The 25,809-nt window shown below is 34.8% G+C and overlaps 1 protein-coding gene across 2 annotated transcripts in view; it reads right to left on the bottom strand.

Moving 5' to 3' along the window:
• LOC134532737 (small conductance calcium-activated potassium channel protein) overlaps positions 1 to 25,809 on the bottom strand; it is a 768,096-nt gene that overhangs the window by 217,912 nt on the left and 524,375 nt on the right. The window lies entirely within an intron of this gene.

Here is a 25,809-nt window from a genome sequence, read left to right on the forward strand (position 1 = left end):
ACTTAGAAACACACAACATAGAAAATTCTTAACTTAAAAAAAAAAGTCAGAACTTAGAAGTACACAACTTAGAACGGTCATAACTTATAACAAAAAAAAAAACTTTGAACAGCCATAATTGAAAAAAACTTTAAACATTCATAATTTAAAAACACACAATCTAGAACAGTCATAAATTATAAACACAACTTAGAACCGTCATAACTTAAAAATACATATAACAGTTATAACTTAATAAACACACAACTAAGAACAGTCATTACCTAAAAAACACACAACTTTGAATAGCCATAACTTAAAAAACTAAGAAAAGTCATAACTTAAAACATACAACAGCTATAACTAAGAAACTTAGAACAGTCGTAACTTAGAAGCAACTTAAAACATGTATAACTTAAAATACATAACTTAAAAAAACCAAACTTAGAAACACATGACTTAGAACATTCATAGCTAAGGACTACACAATTCTGAACAGTCATAACTATGGAATACACAACTTATAACTTTAATAACTTATAAAAACGTAACTGAACACATAACGCTGAACTAATAACTTATAATCGGCATAAATTAGAAACACTCAACTTATAACAGGCATGTCTTCGAAAATTCTATTTCTAGTTTTTCTATGTGGCGTGTTTCTAAGTTAAGACAGCGCCCCGCCACGTGCCAACCACCAAACAGCTTGCAGAGCTTCGGGTGTTGCATCCACCAATTACAACCTGTTCAATATGTATTCAAGGTATCTATTTTCCTACAGACCAGAAATATGCGCGTTGTTAATCCGAGACAGGATAGAAAGAACACTATTATGCATTTAAAAGGTATTAAAATTGGGTCATTTCTACATGCCTTAAATGACAATAAAATTACGAAATTTACATGCTGAACCGTATGTAGTCTGGACAGAAGGTCAAATATAGCAGCAGCCAATGAACAAAAAATATACATTTTATCCTGAATGCAAAATTTTGGTGTGGTTTAAGCCTATTTATTTGAATATATTAAAATATTTTAAGGGATATTCCATTTTAGTAAAAGTTCTGTTGTTTAACATGTATTTAAGGACTGTTAAGAAGGATTAAAATGGGGGTTTTCACGGATGTCTTGTGTAAGAAAAACTTGAAAGGCAATGTTTATCGTACTATTCGAGCAAAGAGCCTTGGTTTTTTTAATATGCTACCGTAAATCAAAGTTTATGACCATTCGAAATCGCTTTGAGCCGCGTTATCGAAGCGAAGACTCTACACGCCAGTCCAAAGCCTAGTGCTTAGAGGCGAAAAGGCGTGTAATACGCGATCTACTATCGACCTTATCCCTTCCACCCTTTTTATAGCTTTTTTTAGCTAGCAGGCATCCTTAGAATATACAATACACGTATCTTATTTTCTCTCAGTTGTACAGCTACCTCTATAAGAAAAGCACGCCACAAACCAGCACATAAAATTTGGGGAAGAATTCTGCCATAACCTGCAGCAGAAATAGTTCTAGCTTTTTGTATTTTGAAGTGATCTCCAGGAAGCAAGAAAAACTTTATACATCTTGTTTGAGTCGTTTTCGAACCCAATTCCTTGTTAATAGAAAATACGATGTTTTCGTATTGCACCACTTATATCGGTTTTCCGCGATATTCCATACTTGTTACTGTGTCAGATCAATCAATAGGATAACCTAAGAGCAGACTTTTTTGTTAGAACTTAGAAGTTAGTTGCCAACAAAGGTACATATAAACTGTTATAGAGTAAACATCACTGGGGATAAATAGTTGACTTTTGCAGGGAAATTTTGAGGTTAAAAATTTATTCCGCGTTTTCTTGTACATACTGAGTCAAAAGTTTTCTTTGGGTTTCAATTATGCAATTTTTGTATTTCATAAATTAAAAAAAATATATATTAGTTTTACAGTTGGAAGAATTAAGAGAACTGACAACTAAATTGAATGTAATTATAATAATTAATCTAGTACTATCTGATGATTGCAATATTTTAAAAGGTTTTAACTATTATTTAGCTTGAGAACTTTTTTTTAGAATTCTATAAAATAGTTATATATGATTTAATATTACATGCGATTAATTGAATAAAAATAATACACTTTAAATGTGTCCACCGTCGTAAATGTAGTTCAAATACCGTTGTGTAAGTAAAATTATCAGGTATAATTTTGTTCATTTTTGTAGAAGCCGAATTACGATAGAAATTATCTATCTTCTCTAAAACCACATAATACTTCTGGCTAAAATATAGAGGGACACGGTTTGTCTGGCAGCATATCTCAGAGCCAAAAGAGACTAAGTCCAAATTTGACGATTTTTGTCATTGCAGATTATTTCTTAAACGTTCATTATCTATCGAACCACAACATCATAGCACACTAAAAAAAGTCCTAACGCACTAAACGAAAGTTTTGTTAGTGCCTAACATTTAGGTGTAGGCTATATGTCGTTCCATGTTATTATTTTATATTTGCGTTCTACATAATTTAACTTTTTGAGTTGGTGAACTTTCACAAAATGAAAAATACATATCACATACTTTTTTTCCATAATAAGCTGTAAAAGTTGCATTTTTTAAGTTTTTGTGCAGTGTGGATAAGGATAATGAAATGGAATATTAAAAAATGGAAATATTTAGGTTTGAAGTAAATTTTACCAGCTGCTATGTAATATGGTTTCATTTCTTTCAGATAATAATTATTTAATTTCAACTTCCTATATTATTTTAAAAGGCTAAAAAAGATTAAATAAATTTGTCTAAAATAATTTTAAACCAAACAACACAGGAGCCACCAGTATTGCCCTTAAACCCAAAAATGTTCAGTTATTTATTCCATTTGTTTCTCCTCATTCGTACTGCACAAAAATTATAAAAATTCAACTTTCCCAGCTAATTATAAAAAACGTATATATATATATATATATATATATATATATATATATATATATATATATATGCCTGAATACCCGGCGTTGCCAGGGCAGAACACAAGGTGCTATATTGTCCACGATTTCAAGCAAAATGGATAGCGCTATGGAAGTGTGGTGGACATAGATAAATGACACAAAATTACTGTTTGTTTATCTATGACCTATGATTTCCATGGCGATCGGTTGAACGGTTTATAAGTTAATGCGCTGGGCGCCATCTAGCAGCGAGTTACGAAAATAAAATGTATAGAATAAACCCTTTTACATGAAAAAAAAAAAAAAAAAAACACTTTGATGTACTAACTTTCATGGCGATAGGTCAAACGGTGTCAGAGTTTATCGACGTCATACATACAGACAACATCCAATTTTAGATAATTATTTATTTTTGACGTTCGCCAACTCAAAAAATTTACAAGTTTAACTGTGTTCGATGTCAAAAATTAAAAAAAAATGTTCTGGAACGGGACATACACCCTTAAGGCCAGTTACGAAGTTGGGGCTAACACTAGATAAGAGCTACAAATTTATTATCTCAAATTGGTCCGAATGATAATACCAACCTCGAAATAATAGAGTTACCCGTGTGTTTTAAAGGTATGCTTTGTATTTGAGCGAAAATAATTGCTTTTCGATTACCTAAAAATCGTTCTCTTGCATCTCTAATTAATAAATGATTAAAATATTTATTTTTAATCTTAGTGTATGAAATCATCACGTTTACCGTAGACATATAGAAAGATTATTCGACAGAGTGGTCACACTGTTACATTTTAATTGGTTTTTGTGGCAGATTTTAACTTTCTAACGTTGTTGTTGTTAAGGTAACTTGAAAATTCTAATTTAATTTCATTCGAAAATAAAAAATGGGCCAGAGAAGCTTTTGTGGTACGAGTTATAAACAAACGATAGTATATTCAAACAATTTGTGGTACGATTTATAAACAAACGATAGTATATTCAAACAAATAACTAGCGTCCGTTAAGATAAAAATTAACGATAATGCCATTCTGCGTTGCCGTAAAAAGAAATTATTTGAGCATATGTAAACAAACCTAAATACACTAAACATTTAACACCAATAAACTAGTAATTAATCTTAGTATGCAATATATAGGCCCTAAAACTTATTAAAAAGTTTTCCCTTGTTTTAAATTTTTTCTTAAGATTTTTTATTTGCCGTTTTTATTTACTGATGATGGTACCTATTTAGAGACCTCATAACCATCTATTATCCCCAAAAGGAACTATCCAATACGGATGGTATTAAAAAATATATTGACATTTTGATCACTCTTTATTTTGTGTTTATGACTGCTGGAAGAAATTAGTCATAAGCACTTTTTCCAGCGGGCCACAAGTCAATTGTTGTCGACGTAAAACCTAACATCATTGAGCGAAAAAAAATATTTCTACTCATGTTAAGTTGCTCGGTCGTGAGTTGGGCTTGTTTGCCTCTGAGGTGCAGGGTTGTAGTCGGGAACAAAAGGGGCGTAGCGGGACCCGCGCTCGCTGAGGTCATGCGCATGCGTCCTCCCGCGGGACCGATAGCAAGTGCATAGTCGCACTCTTTCCATCCCTGGAGGACTGGCAGATAGGCCCTCCTCTCCCTCCAGGGTGCAGTTACGTCTGATTCACAGCCCGGGATCCCGCGCGCCCGACCGGTCATTTGCATGCATGCACCGTCCCAGCCGCGTATAACCCTGAGGGCTGGAACTCGAGGGCAACCTGTGTGTGGCGGTAACGTTCTGGACAGCCTGGAATTACAAGCACACAACACCGGCTTTCCCTAGCAGCGAGCAAACGTTTGTTCTTCTCCTCCGTCGCTCATGGGTTTATTTTTCCCCAGATGGTGGAAGATACACGAGCTCTTATGAATGTTTTAAGGGCGTATGTACAACTCCAGGTCATTATTTTATATTTACGTTACACATTTCTGTATGTACTTGCCGACTTTTTGAGAGGCTGAACTTGCGCAAAAGTAAAAAAATATATATATTTATAGGACCCTTTTGGCATAATTACCTGGTAAAGTTGGATTTTTAACGTTTTTTTTTTTATTTCATGGTTAAAGAGAACGAAAAGTAATATAAAACTGGAACTTTTTATGTTCAAAGTCAATTTAATTTGCTGATATGTGATTGGTTTAATTTATTTCGGAAGAAAAATACATAAATTTGCTGGGCCTTTTAACCTTACCAGAATTGTTTTTATTTTAAAAGGCTAAATTAAAACAAATATTTTTTTTTGTAATTTTTTTCAAACCATACCATGCCTTTAAGCAAAAACAAATTTCAGATACTTCATCCATTTGGTTCTTCTTATCCACACTGCACAAAAATGTTATGAATTCAACTTGGTCAGCTGATTATGAAAAAATTATGCACTATATATTTTAAAATTTGTTGAAGTTCGGATACTAAAAAAGTCCACAAGTTTAACCAGTTAAACTTAAAAATAATAAAAAGACCTGGAACGGGATATAGAACCTTAAGAAAGGTTAGATAGGAACGGATAGATGTAATCTTGTGTCCTACTATTTTTTTGATATAATAATTTACTAAGTTTAGCTGTATTTAAAAGTGACTGGTTGCTTAAAAGGATTTTCCCTGTAAAATCGATAGTAATAGTGCTTTAAATTGACTTCTTTTTACAGCCTTTTATAATTTTTTTTGTGTGGGGGGATTGCTTTAACATCAAAAAATAAATATTCAAAATTTAAAAAAAATGTTGAAGCCATGACAAATGTTTAAACCAGTTTCGGATATATAACTTTTAGTAAATTCATATATAATTATTAATCTACAAGTAAAATCAAGCATGCACTTATGTTTTCGGAACAAAACTTATCCCCAAACTAGTCTTCATTTAATGTTTGTTTTCGTACATGTCAAGAATGAATGTATTTAGACACAAATATGAAGTATTTTATTTGATAAGAGGAAAAAGCGAACTTTTTCTAGCAAAATTTGTTCACTGGTTTACCATATGTCAAAATAATGTATCTGTACAACATTCATGCGGAAAAATATTTGGTACTTTGTAACTAGCGTATTACAAAAATTGAATCAATTGTCAAATTTAGATTCAAAACTTTTAATCCAAGCGCTATTTGCTCGAACAATAAGCATGAACAGGCGTGTATGCTATTAAACTATCGAAAAATAAACTTTCTTGGCTTCAAGGGTTGAATCGCGTTTCGCATCGAAGTTTCTAACTGCATTGCGCAGGCACCTTGAGGGATGAAAAATGAACTAATAGCTAGAAGGTAATCTAGTTCCAGTTTTATTGTTTATATAAATATTATTTTGAATGTTTAAAAGGCAAACAGCCATTGATGCGTAAAATATTAGAGTAATTATTTGGTTTATTATTAACTTATACAGAATGTAAGATAGTGAGAGATTAAACTTAAATTGTACTTTGATTGCTCTTATTTTCGTGTTTATAATAAATGTCTATAGAACATTATTTTTAAATTTTTACATAAAATAATAAGGTAATTATAGTAAGATTGTGTCATTAATTTAATATAATTAACTAGGAATAACTAAAAGAATATATAATTTAAACAGCAGTACATCCCAAAAAATTTTAACCTTTCCTCCCCCCTCCACCGACAGCGAAGAGTTTGAAAAATTATATTAAATATATTCTTCACACACACATCACTCCAATTACATAAAGATACAATGATGGTTTCAAATGCAAAATTGTTCCCCACTAAATGGGTTTCAGTGCCAGAACGACGAATTCACTCAAGAGCACCGATCTGGCAATTAGCTATTCTGTTTTGAACTGGGAAACGCGTTTTTAACAGTACAATGGTAGATGGTTTAGCGTTTGGTCCACAAAAACTCCCATCAGCAGACGGGCGAAATTAGCGAGCTCGTTGACGATAATGGAAAAATAATCCAAATAAAGAGTAGAAAAGGATCCTTTTAAACTTCACAACGGGCGCTCTTAATCAGGCACGAATTCATTTCCATTGCATTAATACGTAAAGATAATTTGTGCATTCATGGTACTAGCATCAAAGGAGTAATGACTTAAAATTGAATCCAGTACCAATTCTCGATAGTCCATTTTTTTTTGTATTCTACTTTTTTTAAAAAAAGGTAATTTTTTTAAGTTGTAATTATGCTTATATTCGTATAAGTTTCCGTTCCCGTGGTACTAATTCAAAAGTGGTTTTCCAATTTATACGAAATGTGAGCGAGTCTTTCAGTAGTACTTGCCAGAGATGTGTTTGTAACATCTAATCTCGGTAAACAAGCAAATAATAGTGTTCTCGTGCTGCAAATACACTTAAAATACGAAATTCGGACACGAAATTTAACGCAGAATTCTTTAAAATAATGCCAAGCGTGACATGTATACGCAAATTGTGTTTTCAACAAAATTTCTTGACGCAAATCACACGTAGTTTCCGAGGACCACCGCTAGAATCCACTGCCGAAACAGCTACGTCGACTATCGAATCATTATATTTGTACACAGAAATGTTTAACAATATTAAATGAAACGGCTCCGATAAAAGTGAAAAAACTTTTAAAAAATCGTGCTTTCTCGTACTGCAAAAACACTTATAATACGAAGCTTGGACACCAAACTTAATGACACATTATTAAAAATAAAATGTTAACAGTAAATATTTTCAAAACACATTTAACACTAATCATATTTTTGTATATTTTTTTTGCTTAAACGACTGAAATCAGTCTGTAAATAGTTCTTACAAACAAGCCTTAAATTTATTGAACTGATTCAACATCGAACATTAACAGTAACAATTTCATTATGAAATGCTCTCATTTTTCATGTCATTGAATGTATGCAGGCTAACAATTTGTTGCGTGTCTACAGTTTGATGAACACTGCGCTATCTATACATTGCAATGTTAACTAAGAGTTGTAATGCCAGGATTCTTACGTATTTTTAATGTTTTAATTATTTCTGTTTTTGATTATAAATTATAACATATAGTATTAAAGTATAGTTGTACTATTATAAAGTTACACTTTTTAATACCCATGCGCGGTGTAAATTCTACGATGGTCACGAAAACAAATATATGAAAATAAATCACGTGGGTCCACCATGTTTTCAAGATTTCTGAGACATCTACAGATGGCAGCACCGTGCTAACACATTTCCGTTCATTCGACTTCCGTTCCATTCACGAAATTACTCCTACCAAAACCGTATACTGAGAGCTAAGATGTTACACATAAAAAATTTTATAAGAATTATTGCGTGTTTAAAACTAACCCTTATACGTTATGGTATTTAGTGTTCACTGCGGAGTCTTCATTACTAGTTACCGAGAAATTTGAGCCAAACGATCACTTTTACTGATTGAGGAACTAGTTAAAAATTAAATGAAATTTAAAAACTGAAATATACAGGTGAGATACTTAGAACTGGTAGCCTATTACTGGCAATAATAAACTCGATATGTTAAATAATTTTTGAACCTTGCTATGGATCACGGTAACACTGAGGTAGAACACTGTTCTCGCTATCCGACGTATAATGGGTTTAATTCTGGTCTGGTTATTCTGATTTAGGTTTTCCATTTTCCCCCGGAGTACTCCTAGTAAATATTGCTGTAGACATGGTAAATTCCTTTCAAATACTCGTTTTATTTGGTATTTTGGCATAGTGAGTTACCGTCTTTAACTAGCTCGCTCTCGACTGTAATTAGTCCCTTCAGACATATTGAATTAAACAGGTAACCAAGTAGGGTTGACACCGTTGTCGAATCATGTGTTTACAAACATATAACACAGGGATATTCTTCAGCAGATTATTAGTAGCACTCAGAGGTATAATATATAGATCTAATAATCTCACATACAGATTTGAACGCAACAACGTGTGGCATATGTATATAGTTAAATATAATTTTTACAAACGATTATTTTAGAAACCACTTACCAATAAATATTTTATAATACTACAAGCGTTACAGTGTATTTTTGTACAAAAAAATGTTTTGCTTAATTTTTCAACAATGAAATACGTTTAATGAGTATTTTGACGTGACAACGTCTAATAAATCGATGAACGCCGGCTGCACGCACGAAAAAGGATGACTCATTGTCCCGTTACGCTCATTGTGCCATTACGCACATTGTCCCGTTACGCTCATTATACGCTTGCGCCGCATCTATCTCTCTTCCACTCGATTGGAACAACCATCGATTTGACTTTTTCGTGGCACATTAAACTTGAAACACTCCCATTCGTTTACTACTTGTCCTATCATCGTCCTATCCTTAACAGAATAACACAGATTGGAAGAAGTTAAATAGCAAACATGTATAAAAGTTATACTTAAAATAATCTCTTCGTTAAAGTAATAAACATATTTGAATTAATGAGTGCAAATAAAAGTAAATTTATCAATTATATTGTAGATTTCATTTCACTCCTTCTTTGTATCCATACAAAATAGTGATAATTCAATAAAAATAATTAAATTTTATTCATAAAAGTATGCACTCATTTCATCAATGTTTTGTTATGACGTTGTCACGTTAAACTATCGTCCGTAAACCGACTTTACAGACAACCAATTTTTTTTACGAAGATTGGAGCATCATTTTATATTTTGATTGATTTTTCATTCCAGCTTAGTTTTTTTAAACTTTGAAAAATAAAATCGAATATTCGATAATTGAACTTTATTTTGTTTTATTTTTCTTATTATGTGCGCAGTTAATACTGGAAAGCTATTCAGGGAACGGTTTTCAAATAACTTTCACTATTGGAGGTACTGGGACAACACAGAGCCATAAATACCCGGGTAAGAATGCGAACCCAGTATTACTGCGAACACAATTTTGTAGTGATATATTTTTTTAAATGTATTTGTAAAATTTACAAATACATAACTTTTACGTAAAAATTTTTTGTTCCATTTACAAAAAAATATTTATAATGTAACATCAAAATGAGAGGTTTCACATATTTTTCGTATGGAGGTCAATTTATGTTCAGCTTTTACCAAAATTTTGACACACCAAAGTGGATTAATAAATTATGGCTTCAAAAGACGTTAAGAATATAAATTAAAACAAATAGTTTGTTACTAGGGCACAACGTTCAAACTCGACGGAATGGTGTCACTCTCTTCCCTTCTGCAGCCTTTGAAGTTCTCCGTCTGAGGACTGAGTATAGTGTTGCACAGGTCTCTGTAGGTCTTATATATGTTATCTGTAGGTCCTATATATGTCCTCTGTAGGTCCCGTATATGTTATCTGTACATCTCATAATGTTCTCTGTAGGTCCCAAATATATTCTCTGTAGATATCATATATGTTCTCTGTAGGTCCCATATATGTTCTCTGTAGATCCTATATATATTCTCTGTTGTCCCATATATGTTCTCTGTAGATCTCATATATGTTCTCTGTAGGTCCCATGTATGTTCTCTGTAGATCCCATATATGTTCTCTGTGTGTCCCATGTATGTTCTCTGAAGGTCCTATATATGTTCTTAGCGCTCGTGTGTAGATCCGTGTTGGTGATGTCGTTGGCCGATCCATTAGGCGAGTGTAAGTTCTTCCTGTTGGTAGAAGTCTCACTAGAGGCGCCACTGGTTTCCTGCGGCGTGCAGAAAATGCTCAGACCGAGTATCTTATCGGTTATAAAGAATTCCCCGTCAGTCTTTGATTTGTGAACTCGCCCGTGACGACTTTTTTAAAGAGGTGAAATCTTTGATAGAGTAGTTATATCAATCGCGCGTGATTCTGGCACTAATGATGTTTTTTTTACTCTTTTGAGAAATTATCTGCGATCAGGCCATCTGGCTGAAGCTCAAATTCATTATTGTAATTATCGCAGAGATACAATTTTTTTTGTAGATTCTGTCAAATTCCGAATCAGAGTTCATCATTATTGAGGATTTAAATCCTTTAAAATGAGTACGTATCAACGATTTCACCACTCATTTTCAAAATTAAAAAAAACACATACATGATTAGCTACATGTTACACTTATTCACACAATAATGATGTGTAATAAACAATAGTCTTTATAAGAAAACACTTTTACTTCATTTTTAGACATGTTTTTTTAATCCACCAACCTGAAAAATGTAAAGTATTATACTAAAATTTCTGTTATGTTAGAAACAATGAACTTTTAATTTAAAATATGGTTATGAAATACTTAAATTCGTATGCTCCAAATGATATGAACGTAAGGTTCTTAAGACGCAAGCAAACGGTTCTTTTTAAATTTTGAGTTAAGACCGTATATTTTTTTGTTATAAAATCTTAAGTTATAATTCAACAAAAAATCTTGTTTCATAAAGTAATAAAGAAAGCCGTACTAAGAATGATCCCAAAAAAATTATATTTAAAAATCATAAACAAGACAAAAAACTATAAATTTAGTTGATGGGCTGGTTGGACAAAACTTACTAGGAAGCTAACATAATAAGGATTTTTAATATGTTTTCGCTATTTCTCTAATGCGAACGTTTTAAAACAATGCATTCACATGTTAATATTTACAAAGTAATCATACTATCTCACAAAACATGTACCGTTGTAATGATTTATAAATCACCGTAAACCAAAAATCACATGATTTTTTTTTACTTCCACAGAAATATTTAGTATTTTGGGATAGTGTTCAATACTCCTCAGCAACAGAAATAGCATCCGCTTTCTGCATATTTAAGTTTCAAAGTATGTATCGACGGTTGGTCATTGATTTATTGCCGTATGGATTTTTAGTTTAAAAATACAATGCATTCTGGTGACTCACGTAAAGCAGATCGATCGATAATCAATCACATAGAACGTCTGTTAATAAAAAAATTAATTCTTTGCTTTATTTTAAAAAGTTTAAGTTTTACAATCTACGATATTTTTAGTCATCCTTTAAATTTATTTTTCTTGTTACCGTTCTCCAGTTTCTTCAATTTTTTTTCCTTGTGGAAAATAATGCTCTTCCCGTGGAAGAATATGTCAATTGTAAAATTGGTGTCCCTTTGGTAAGTCATTGATTACCAAAACAACCCCATTCTGCATTAAGGTTAATGCTAGTATGTAATTTATTAAAAGTCTAAAAAAAATTCGTTAAAAATTTCATAATCAAAAGCGCATATTAAGAAAAGTTGCACAAAAAACATCAGTAATAAATCAGCGTCTAACTAAAAACAAAATTTTGTTTTGGTATTCGTTTACACTTTGAATTCAATTATTAACGTGACAATGGTTATATTTACCATCTGCGTAACTTCTTACCTCCATGCTTCTTTCTATCTTTTTTTTCGTTTTTTATATGAAAGTGTTATGTGAAAGTGTTCATAAATTTTGTAAATATTAATATCATGTACACTTTAAGTGTAATTTTTTCAATAGATGTATCACCGTTAGCTTATTATAGCAAAATGGCATCGCATGAAGTTTTCCTTCCCCAGTACACAACGTGATAACTCAAAAATTTTCACGTCTTTCTAGAAAGCAACCTTTGGAGAACGATCAGTCATTTTTACTATTCGCATTTCAACCCATTGCCAAGGACAGTTTACCGCAGCAAGTAAAATGAGGTTGAAACCAGCAACAAGATCTAACCATGGTTTTGCAATAACTTCCTCAGAACGAAAGAGAATGAGCTACACAACCACCAGTTATGTATACTCGAAACCAAACAATTTTATAACAAAAAAAACTCCATTTAACGAAATTAAGTTCGCTTGCGTCTTGTATTTCTTTGAATTGTGTTTGGGCTAGTATTTGATGCGTCAAGTTGGAGTAAATAGTTTCAGAAATTCTGGTCGATGCTGCAGTCACCATCTTCAGAGTAGCGGCTGTCCACAGTAGGAAAATTGCAGCCAAAATCTACAAACCGAGATAGTTACGATGTCTAACAGTTCAGGCGTCTAGGAGCACCATTCAGAAATGCACTAACCTCGTCTTGTCGTGACTACTGCTCACGACAACCCACCTTACGACAATATCCGTATTCTCGAATTCCAAAAACACGGGTAAGCAACAAACAGAATCTCGCCTACTTGTCGTAGCCTCTGAGCGCTGCCGACCAAGGAGGAACGACTACTATTGAATGCTGGGAAATAACGTTCTTTTCTGTTGTACCCGTAAACCGAAGTTGTCAAGATGGTGGACTCGCATGAGAAACATAATGCATCCGTATATGTTCGTGTTTGTGGTCATCGTGACCCCTACCAAAATTATTGGTGTATCAAATGAAACTTTGTCATTAATGATGTCCAACATCTGTTCAAGCGTATGCATAAATGCGACTAGAAGAACCACTGAAGATTCATAACCATGTTATCGAATGTTATTTGTCATTTTTAAGTTACAGTTGCTCATCCTGTAAAGAAATTTAAAATAAAAGTGTTGGACAGTTTCCAAATAAAACGTTGCACATATTAAAGAAAATGTTCAAAATATATTAATACACACATATATTTATTTTCATTTAATAGGACCATAATTTCCCCATTTCACGACAAGACCTGTATTATGAACAGACTCATTTTTAAATATACTACGGATTTCTCTTAAATATGATCTGAATCTTATAACTAGAGTTCAATGTCAGAACATTGACCCGTACATCACTGAGGTTTAATTTTAACTGTTTTGTAAGCGAAACATTTTAAGCAAATTTATAAGTTTTTGTAATGAATATATATTATTTACAAAAAAAAAATGTCTCTTTTCCTTATATTTTCAGTTATACTTTTAATTAGTTTCATGTTCTCCAAAATAGCTGTCCAACGAATCAGCGAAGAGAAAAATAGGTCTTATGTTGTGTATGACTTTAATCTGAGATAATATTTGAACAGGTTAAGATGACGTGATGTAATTTTTTTTAAGCTCTGTCACATCGTTAAGCCGTGCAAACGTATTGAGAGTTATGTCAACTGCAATAACTATAGAGGGTGGGTGAAGTCGAGGTCGCTGTGCCTATTTCGGCTGGAGGTCCGGTATCGATTACCGACACTTAAAGTCGCCAATAAAACTGGAGATGCTCCCCCCCCCAGGAGACGGAGGAATGGTAGGGCAGTTACTCTTCCTCGGCGTCCTGGCGGAGGAATACTCTCTCTCTCTCTCTCTCTCTCTCTCTCTCTCTCTCTCTCTCTCTCTCTCTCTTCAGGGACGGCAGTTCTCCGCGTGACACGGCTCCCGTGGGGCGCGCCCTGGCTCCGGTTTTTACTGGGCCAGAGCTGGATCATAACCTCCCTCGGCCCACAACGTGACCTGGTTGTGGAGGGGAAAGGGGGGTGGGGGAAGGATAAGCTGGAGTGACTCCGCAGTTGGGAACACAGACCGGCTTAAGGCCCGCTCCTACCCGGGCGCACACACGCGGTGTGCTGAGCCTCAGGAAAAAACCTCTCAAGATATCCGAGTGTGACCCGTTTACGGAAAGCATTTAAGAGTTCGCTGAGAACCGAAAAGAACTTTTGGTTTTGGATCCAATTTTTTTAACTGTATCTTTAGAAGAGTTAAAATGGCTAAAAAAAAAGCATGTATTCAGAGTAATATTTAGGCGTAAAACAACCGGTACAGATTCTTGAAAGCACTTAAGGGACTTGCATTACACATGTATCTTCATTTCTCGGCCATATAATGCTGCGGTCACAGCTCAAATTTCACAGTTATCCTGTGACTACGAGAAGACTTCACGCCAGTTCAGAGCCTTGCGCTTAGAGGAGACACCGCACTAGAAGCACCAGCGATCGTCGCACTTATCAGCCCGCCTCGCCGACACAGACACGCCCCTGAATCGAATATCTCGAGCAGTTTGCAATTCGCGTGTTTTTTTTTCCGCAGCTATGCGCACCGCATGTGTGCCCGGGTAGGCAGGGGCCTTAAGTTGTCCGCCTGGCCGGGTCGCCGAACGGCATGCAGTGCTTCAGGTTTTAAGGATAGTTAAATTTTTAGTATTTAAAACAGTAAATTTCTGTGTTAGTGTTTTTATTAATGTAAAAGCTGTTTTGTTGTAGTTTCTCCACTAAAATAGTGGTAAAATTTATATGCTGCAGTTTTGCGATAAAATATTCTATACTAATATTATAAAGCTGAAGAGTTTGTTTGTTTGTTTGAACGCGCCAATCTCAGGAACCACTGGTCCGATTTGAAAAATTCTTTCAGTGTTGGATAGTACATTTATCGAGGAAGGCTATAGGCTATATTATATTATATAAACCATTAGGGATCCTCACTAAAAGTCCAATTTAGAATCAAATGCGTTGGAGGGGGATAGATACAACATGCAGTACACGTACGAAGTGTGTGTTGACAATGCCGCAGGCAGTAGAAGTTTATTTCCTATTGCCTATTAACATTGTTGCCACGCACTAGATGCCTTATCATTCTTAATTTTCCCATACAAGTAAAAACACCCGTGTAATATTAACAACGAAGTCATCAGTACCCTCATAAGAGTTCAATTAGTATTTAAATACTTTTTATCACTTTAAATCGAAAACCTAAACTATTGTTTTTTTCCTCTTTCTGTGTTTAATTTGTTTTTATTGCCCTATTTTTCAAGTATATATATTTTACCGACTTGAAACTTCACAGTAATGTTCCTTATGTTACGCAGGATAACATTTTCCGAAAATTAGATCCCATGGGTGGTTGAAACCAGGCAAAAGTGGGTACTTTGTCTGCATGAGAACAGGATTTTGCATTGTTCATGCCTTCTGCGTCTCCATGGCAACGGGCATCGCGCGGCAGTGGCGTACCCACAAGGAGGGGCATGTATAATGAGCGGCGCAAGAGTGATCTGCCTGTAGACTGCCTTAGCGAAGTACGGGTACATCAGTTGTACGTTGCGTGCACGAGTCGGGAAACCATCGGTGCTATTAATTTTCTGTCTGGTACATTATACAGCATTGTAATAAATTTTCACTGAATTTTTTTTATTTACCATTACTGTAAATGGGAGATGTGGCTTAATTTTTTTCCATTAGTATAGTCGTGTGAAGCCGGGTCGGGCAGCTTGTTTGTAATAAATTTGTCTAAAACCAGCGCATACATATAAAAAAATACATCAGCGAGCTTATGTTTTTTGTAAGAGTTTCAATAAGAGTTGCAAATTAAAATAATTTCAATTAATTTTTCTGTTCCATGCGCTTTGATACAATTTTTGGTCCGGGAATCACGACTTTCCTTGAATTTCAAAACAGTAGAAGATTACTTGTTTATGATTTAATATGAAGTTTTTGTTAAATAATTCTCAAATCAATGATACAAATTGCATCTCGGTGTTATGCGGTATTTTTACATGCCTTTCGGTTTTATCATAATTCACCATATAATCATGTCCCTACTTAATACGTTTAAAAGCAGTTACCCTTGTCTATTGAAGATTTGTGTGACACAGTTTCATAAATAACAGTTGATAACGCTTAAACGATTTTTTTACGTGAAAAAGTCTAATAAATCGATGAACGCCAGCAGCACGCACAAAAAAGTGTCCCGTTACGCACAATGTTCCGTTACGCTTTGTCCCGTTACGCTCATTGTTCCGTTACGCTGTTATCCGTTACGCTGTCGGCGAGTGCAGTAATAATAGGTTATGTAACAGTTGACTAAAAAATTATGGTGATTCATATAATTGAAGATAGATATTTTATTATAGTTTATTTATATGAAAACTTGTTCATAATTGCATTTAAACTTTATAGCTAAACGCCAGTTTTTAAAATTAATTACAAGTCATCTACACGTGAACTGTTTCGTCGACTGTTTATAAAGTGAAGTGAAAAGTTAATGTGGTTTTCATTGCTTATTACAACAACAATTTCGGCATTAAAGGTTAATTATTCTTGCATTTTAAAAATCGTTTTACTTGTATAGTTTCAAGTATTTATTCGGTTATTATTAAAATAAAAATGATTCAATTTTATTCATAAAAGTATGCAATCATTTCATCAATGTTTTGTTATGACGTTGTCACGTTGAACCATCGTCCGTAAACCGACTTTACAGATAACCAATTTTTTTTTCACAGACTTATTCATAACATAATTCTGAATAAAAAATGTTACGTTGTGTATAAAAGTTAATGGAGCCTTTGTCTATAATATTTCAGCATATAATTGAAGGATCGCCAATTAAAGTCCCACAGAGACGCGTCCTGATGCGAAGACTGCTCGGCAGTTTGGTGCCTGGCGCGTAGAGGCGAAGATGTGTGTGATGCGCGAGCCAGTGTCGCCCTTAGCGCTCTCGCGATGTGAAGAGTTCATGCGGTAAATATAGGATCTTAAGTCACACTGTTATGTCTCAGAGGTTCAAATATATATATAGGAACTCTCGAGATTACATTGGAATAAATTAGTGGATTGGGTGTCCTCGGGTCTATTAGAGACGATGAGAGGCGATGTGATTAAAAATGGAGCACTGATATAGTGAAATATTAGGATAAACAGGAGCAACCCGTTGATACCCACCAACTCAGGGCAACGTCCGCCACATTTCCTTCTTGGCCTTGTTGGGAAGGAAGTGATCTGACCACTAGCGGCCACTGCTTCCTTGATTACCGTAGACTTAGACTTCGGTTAAAAAAAATACAAGGCTCGTACTTTTTGTAGTCATAGGGGCCTCAACACAAAATACAATTTTCTTGCTTTTAGAAAATTACGTAAATATTATTAAGTAAAAATTTTAAATAAAACATTATAAAAGTTAATACACACGCTGTTAATAACTCTAGTGTTGATATTAAAATAGCAGAGATTAATTTGATGAAGTCATTAAATTTATTTTCATATTAGTTAATATATTTTTATGCTGGTATGTATTGTTCTTTTGAAATGCTTAAAGAAACTGTATTTTTTTTTCAATTAAGCTTTAAAAAATAGTATAAAAAGGAGGAACAATTGTGTTCATTTCACTCTGAAATGTTTCCAAGTCCTGCTGCTATTCAAAATTCTTTTATTAATGTTGATTTACTGTGGCGTAACTTTTTGTTCGCCAAAAGAATACTCGTCTGATTGTGATGGATTGCAAAGAGGACTAATGAATGTTTCACTTGGTAAGGAAATTATTTAATTATTTTTTCTTGAACTGTGACTTATCTGGTTTTTAACATTTGGGAGCTGACTGTTAACAAGGTTAACGAAAACGGAAAAGAGATTGCTGTTATAAATGAGGTGTAGTTTTATTAATCAAACCCACTACATCTAGAATATAATTAAGGCTTCATCTGGTCTTGGCCTTGCCCGGCCTTTTGTGTAATTGCATTTTACATAAAATTTATTTTTTATTTTTATTTGTACGCACTTTTTTATCAAAATTAAATTTCAAATTACATCTTACCGTTCAGTTAAGTAGCTAGTTTTTCTACACGTGTTATCTGCCATTTGTAAAAGTTAGGTTGTATTTGTTAATACAATTTTTGCCTAATTTCATGGTCTTCTTTCACTACAAGTAACATTACTGTGTCACCACAGCTGAGTAAATGCATGCAAATATTCTTCTACGGTCAAATTTTCGAAATCTTTAATATTTCTGTACTTGCTAGTAATTTGTTTATTTGCAAGTTGTTATTGTCTTGGCTAATGTTATTATGAAGGTTAATTTAGTTGCATATTTCGTCTTGTCTCTTTACATGTACATTGTCTACTTTGATTGGGGTTATGTGGAAAGTATTACTTGGCCTTCACGTCGCTTTTTTAATAAATAAATAAATAAAATATATACATAAATAAATCTCAGTAGTTGAAAAAAAATTAACTTTAAATGTGAAAAAGAGCCTTAAACAATCGTCATTTTCTGTGACGCTTGCATGTAAGCTTCGCAGCGGTAGTTTAATCATCATAAAGGCAATCCAGATTATTTGTGGTTTATGCAACTAAGACTTGTATGAAAGTCTTGCATCAATTTTCTTTAAGATCTGCCAACCTCGAACACGGATGTTCCCTACCGGAGTGGTTTCGACGAGAAAAAAAAGATTGGCTCCTTTTTGTTATTACAAAAGGAGCAATGTTGTCTACGCGTGTTACGTGAGAAATGGCTTGTCTTTCCAACTCATAAATATTTGATCGGCTGCCAGTGATGTGGTGTAGCATCTCTCTGCTGAATCTCTGGAAGCACCTTCAGTTCGCAGCAGAGAATCTCACAGGGATGCGTATCGGGAGTGAAAAACGATCGTTGCTGAAAGCTAAGTGAATCGTTCTTTTCCGGAGAAGCACTACAAAGTTCGTTTTTTTTTTTTTTGCAACTGTGGCATTCATCCGGCCCAGGGCGGACACGTCATTATTAACAACTGGTCAAAAGCAAGAACACTTTATAGATTTAAACACTTTACGTTAAATTTTGGTAAAGTTTTAAAAAAATTATCGAAATTTCGTTTACAATTTTTTTGAAAGTTTATTTTTCAAGGGAAAAAAATGTCACTCTTACCAAAATATTTCAGTTAAATGTGTCGCTCCTCAGTTCTCGTATGAAAGGTATTTCGGGTGAGTTTCCCCCAAAAAAAAATTGTAGAGTTTCATTGCCTCTCTACTTTAAAAATGTATTCCGAAAACATGAATAAATATAAATTAAATCACAATAAAAATGTATTGTTACAGGTGGCAAATAGCACGCCGGAAAGGATAGACTAATTAATCAAACAAAGTTTTTTTTTATTTGCCAATATTTGCCATCTTAATTGAGTTATAACAGTCTGTCCGACCACAAAGTATTCGCACTTTTAATAAGTCCACTATTCATTCTCCCCCATCTGGAGCTTGGCTCGACAGTGGCTCTCTCTACTGATCGTCTCTTACCTCGCAGCTCTGTACCGACTCACTGCCTCGCACTACTCGCTAGTCATCGCCGCTACACAGTTCCCAGTGCGTCGACCATCGCACATAAGATCCTCTCGTCACCCCACTATCGCTCGCCAAAACGTCTCTCTCCCTCACCACGTCACTTCACTGCCGGTCGACCTCCTCGTGTGTTCGCCTCTCGGCACCGCTCTGGAAAGTTCTCGTAGCCCTTTGAAGTGACGCGTCCTCAGAAATAGCTAACACAAGGAACGGTTACACGGGAATCAGAGCTAACTAAGGCAAACATATTCAACTTTTGCTTACGGTCACGCACAGTCTGCGACCATTTCTCATTCAACCTAAATAGGATGGCAAAGTAGTTCATTACAAAATCTTTTCTATATTAGCCTCCGATTGTCTGTTGAGTGTCCTTTGAGGAAAACGCAAGTTGGAGAATGTTCCTGGCACAATTTCGTGTAATGTTTTACCGACTGCAACAAAAAAAAAAAGATGAACGGGTAAAAATATTCTATAGTTTTAAAATTTTTGCTGATTGGGGTTATCGTACAGAGATACACTTGCTTAAATAAACAGGTTACACAACATTCATTCGACGACAGTAGAAAATCGGATGTGGAGTTGAACACACTTTTTACCAACTGCCGTGTAACCACACACTTTCGCGTTTGTAAACACGTGTACTTAGTCTGTTCACTTGACGTAGTTTGGCGCGGCGTTCCATGTAACTGCGCCTTATAATTCGAAGTTCCAAGAACACTAGCGTCCTAGGTATGCCACTTCACGCAAACGGGTTTCTGAGAATGAGCCGAAACTTCAAGAGAGAGAGAGAGGTAAAGAGCCACCACTGCTAATCTGATTAGGCGTGTATCAATAATGAATGGACGGCTGCTACCTGCATTTCGCCCCTCCTACATGCTGTCACGCACGTTGCCTGGCCCGCCTCACCGCTAGCGTCCTCGCAACAGTACGTTACTTCGTGCATATATTATGTTGTATTTTTACGGAGATCTCTGGAAACCACTTCATCCTGTAAATTTATGAATCCATTTTATAAAAGCATTATTTCGAATTAAAACATTTTCTTGGACATACGCCATTGCAGTTTTGCACTGTTTGTCATGGAAAAAAATTCATGAATGAGAAATAATAAATAAAAACATACACCCACAAAAAACACGTCTAAATCAGCTGATGTCAAACAGATAAACCCAACTAGTACATAAACAGTTATAATGGAAAACACCACGACGACAGCACAGATGAACACATTCAAACTTAAATATCAGACACAACAATAATTCCGTGGAATGAATTTAGTCAAGAATTGTTTCCATTAATAACAGTGCAAAACTGCAATGGGGTATGTAGAAGAAATTGTATTAAATCTAAATTCCCCATTGCATGAATCTTTTAAAAAACGTTTGATTTCGATGTCAAACCCATGGTCGTCTTTGTCGCCTAGTGGGCTATAACTCTAAATTGGTTTTCAAAGGATATATTTATAATCCTTGTACGATCAAATTGATTTCAGTGCTCCGTGTTTCCCCAAAACAGCTCCAGACAAAAACCTTACGGTAGTAAATTACTAAAGGCCAAGACCTAATTTCTCCTCTAACTTTAAGATTGGGGTACTTTAAGATTGGAGTACTTTAAGATTGGTTGTTAAAGATAACAAAAAACGTAGTGAACTATGAGCGCATATCTTGTTGAAACTGCTCGTTTTAAGTGTGGCAGTTTCTACAAGTTATTTACGTACATTAATGATTTTGCAGTGAATTAATGCAACTCAAACACAAAACCACGTGTAAGTTTACTGATTAATTGTTCGGCAACATCTCGTTGATTTGATTTTCAGTTTCCCTCATGTCATTGATTCAAATGTATATTAAAATAGGTCTCACAGGGATAGTCCGGGAGATTTAACTTAACTTTCAAAAGTTTACCAAGTATATCGAATTTGGGGGGGGGGGGGTGAATTTTTCTTCTACTTACATGACCGTTTATCTGTTTACAAAGGGAGAAAAAATTATATATATAATGTCTTGATTCTGCCTTCTTCATAATAATATCCAGTTTTCTGGAACTGTGAAGACCCTTAGTTTATTTTCTGTTGAAAATTTAGTTTATTTAATTAATTTTCTGTAATTATTAACGTTGTAACTACGAGAAAATAAAATTATGAAAATTGTATATTTTTCTTGATTTCACGGTCATTGTTTTGTATGGCTTTCCAAGAAGTTCGGGTAAGGTGGTGAATAAGCTTTGCCTTGTTGTGATACAACGGTAACCTAACTCGCCAGCCGTATTCCAGAACGTGTCCAAACTGAATCCCAGTAAGGTAACAAATCGGCAACCGTTTAAATCCAGTGCCCTGCGCGAGGCTAAAAACTGGTTTCAACGCACTGTAGTATACGTTTAACCAACATCAATAAAATTGTTACTGCAAAATCCTAGACGTAGGAGCACCATCGTACAAATTTAAAGGTGTTATTCTAAATTTTTCAAGTACTTTTTATGTTGCGATTTTTTTCTTTTTATGACCATTAAAGTACAAAATGTATTCAAGTATAGTTTCGATAACATAAATTTTCATTTGGCATATCAATACGTTTGGTACGTTCTTCGGTGTTCACGAAATTAAATATATACGAGTTCACGGCGCGGAACCGTATCTGGACGAAATCAACGAAAAGGTGAGCTGTTTGCATGCGCGAAATTCGGGCAACAGATACGTCACGAATAGGGCACCGAAATCCGTTCTCAAGAAATAAAGGACTGGCTGTGTCCTATCGTGCGTGCACTATGAATACAGCTAGTGTATATTTGTAGCATATTCAACACCTAAACACTTATTTTTGTGTCTTAGAATACCGGCCGTAGTAAAATGTATTTCCTTTCGAGGTTGAGCCGCGTATAAGTGGAAGACAAAACCGAAGTTTCTCTCTGCATAGTGGCAGGCATCTTCAGGAATGAAAAATCAATTTAGCAATAAAAGATAGCAAAGCTCTATAAACCACGCGAGGGGTCTTCTTCGGGTGGCCAATCACGAGAGGATTCTTCGTATTGGCTCAGGTGTCAGCCAATCTTAGAAAGCCTGTCCAGCTATCAGCTTCTGTGCCATATAGTTACGTTGAACCTCTGCTCATAGTCTATATTAATAGTTTGTATTAGACCGTATGTTAATTCGCTCCTTTTGCTTTCTGGTGTTATTAATTATCTTGCTCTTCCATAAGTGATACCCATATTTTGCTCAGGTTTGATAATAATATCTTAAGTATGCGAAACGCCTGATAGGGTGCAATAACCGACAGGCTAAGTGCGATACAAGTTGAGCAAAAAAAAAAAAGAATTTTGGTGTCAACATTTGACGGCCCTTTAGTCTATGGAACTGTCAAAACACGTGTGTCATAGCGTACGCAGATAATCCATTTCTGAAGGTTAAAAAATTTCATAACCCTTTGTATGTATTTGTTTGAAAGCATTTTTTTTTAGTATTGTTTAGTTATGACGTGAAACAGTATAACAATTCCAAACACAAATTTTTATTTAATATTTAAAAAAAAATTGTGTGTATTTTTAAGAAACGTTTGTAAGTAAAAGCAAGTGTCTTTGTTTGCACCAGCTGATCTTGACTTCTCTATCGGTATACAGTAAGAAAAGTATTGGCCTCACGCACATAAAAATGGTAGTTGATCTATATTCTATCTATAATTTATCGAAGTGTTGAACCGTCTGCACATTATGGGCCAGGCTGGTAGCCCTCATGTAAAGGGGTTGAGAATATGGTCAATTTTATTTTATTTTATTTTTAAAATTTTCATTCTCCTACAGTTTTTTTAATTTTTTTCTTCTGTGAACAGCGTTCATTAAACAACCTTTTGCGGTTGTCAGTTTTTGTAAGAGAACATCATGTGTCGTTTCGAAAAGTGCACCTCGGTAAGTGGGCACCCCATGGGCCTCTCTGGTAAGTAAATTTAGGGAGGGGGGGGACATGGGATGTAAATATATTTGGCGAATAGAAGTAAAAATATCCAAATAGAATGTATTGTATGTAAAATAATTATAATAATAGTAACACTGTAATTATAATAATGTAATGTTAAATGAAGAATTCTGTTTTGTGTAGAATGCTTTGGGAAGAGAGAGTTAACACTTGGGAAAAAAAAGCACACAAAATACACTTAATTCTAAGAGACAGAAACAAAACATTTCTTAAATGAAATTTATTTATTCTGAGAATCGTAGAAACTTGAAAATAAGAAAAATGGAGAAAAAAAAACATTACCATTGAGTGCTATTCTGCTGAATATCACACTCGCTTCTTATGTATACAAGAATAAACATAGATAATGCAAAAATAATATTATAATAAACTGTCATAAATATTCCACAAGGAATTTTTGGAGGGGACATGTCCACCCCTTCCTTCCCCCCCCCCCCCCCTTCCCTACTGTTAGAGAGGTCCATGGGGCACCCACGGATGCAACTTCTGGACTGTGGAATCCCAGACAAGCTACGTGACACGGGCTGTACGCGGCGTCACGCGCTGTTGCTAGCGCGCCGGCTCATGGACCGTTTTGCCGGTGGAGGGGGGGGGGGGAGGTACAGCGGCGGCCCGCGTTGCGTGCGCTGAAGAGATCAATAGTCCCTCGACCGGGATGCTGGGTACAGCGTCTCCGCCACGCGCGGCTGCCCCGCGCCGACAGACACTCGTGAACACGTTGTTGTTGACGTGGTAACGTCTTATAAATATCGATGAACTCCAGGCTGCACGCACGGAAAATTGTCACGTTCCTCCTGAGCCGAGCGTGCAAGAACCGGCCAACCAACGTGCGAGAAAATCTTCTATAATATCAAACTTAAGGCGGGATTTTTTAACTAATTGTTCGTGATTATATTTAAACAAATTAACATTATTTAAATTAAATTTGCAAAAAACTGTAAATAATATTTTAAAATTAAAAAGTATGCAATTTTTTCATCGATGTTTTCTTATGACGTTATCACGTAAAATTATCGTCCGACTTTACAGACAACCCCCTATTTGTTATTATGGTTCGTTTTCACACCCGTATTATATTTGTATGGCTTTTCCAAAGAGTTATTCACGATAATGACTCGTAAATATTATGTTTTTTCTACAATTTTCTCATTGGATATTTACTTCGGGACTGTCTTACAGCAGTAAAAATGTCTTGCAGGTGTTCATAATTTTTAGTTAACATCTGTTGAGAAAGCGTAGGGGAAGGTGGGCGAATTCTGCGCACTTAACTTGGGACGTATCTAAGATACGTTAATAATGTATTCATGTGAAATGTTTTTTAAGGGTGTTTTTTGTATCATAATCTTCATTCATTTTAATGATTCGAAGCGCTAACATAATAACCAAAAGTCATATAAATTGTAAAATGAAATGCTGCACTGCGCAATATTACCACACCCAGTCGGGTAATTCTGCGCTGTATACTGGGTAATTGTGCGCATCACTAATTATAGACCTAACCAATCAAATCTGAAAAAAATTCCCCAAATATTAGGGAATAATTAATTATTTTAAACTAAAACACCGAACAGATCAAAGTTAACTAACATATTAATAGTAATGTTTTCAAATTGGACGATTCAAATAAACGAAAATAAATTCAATTACCACCAAATATTAAACAATCAAATAGACACAAGAAACACACGAGTTGATGATAACAATAAAGTCTCCGAAATTGAATATTTGGGTTAGTATTTTTAATAAAAGACATAAAAACATCACTAATAAGTTTGAGTTAGCTTATCATTGATGTTAAAAAAAATTAAAAACTAAGGTGACACACATTCTGCTATTCTTTGACACATAAATCGCATTTGTAGTCTGTTGGCGAATCCCAGCCACTACATTCTTCATGTGTCCACCCACCACACTTCACACACCTGTACCACAATTCATTATCGCGGCCAAATTCGTCACAAATTGAACACACATCTAGATTCAAAGGCTCAATGTTATCATTATTGCTGTCATTACACAAATCCTTCTCATTGATTAATTCGGTCTCAGGCTCACTCTCTGATAACGTTAGTTGTCTCTTTCATCTTTTGCGTGTTAGC

The sequence above is a fragment of the Bacillus rossius genome, chromosome 1 (assembly GCF_032445375.1).
Source record: "Bacillus rossius redtenbacheri isolate Brsri chromosome 1, Brsri_v3, whole genome shotgun sequence".
NCBI lineage: Eukaryota > Metazoa > Arthropoda > Insecta > Phasmatodea > Bacillidae > Bacillus > Bacillus rossius.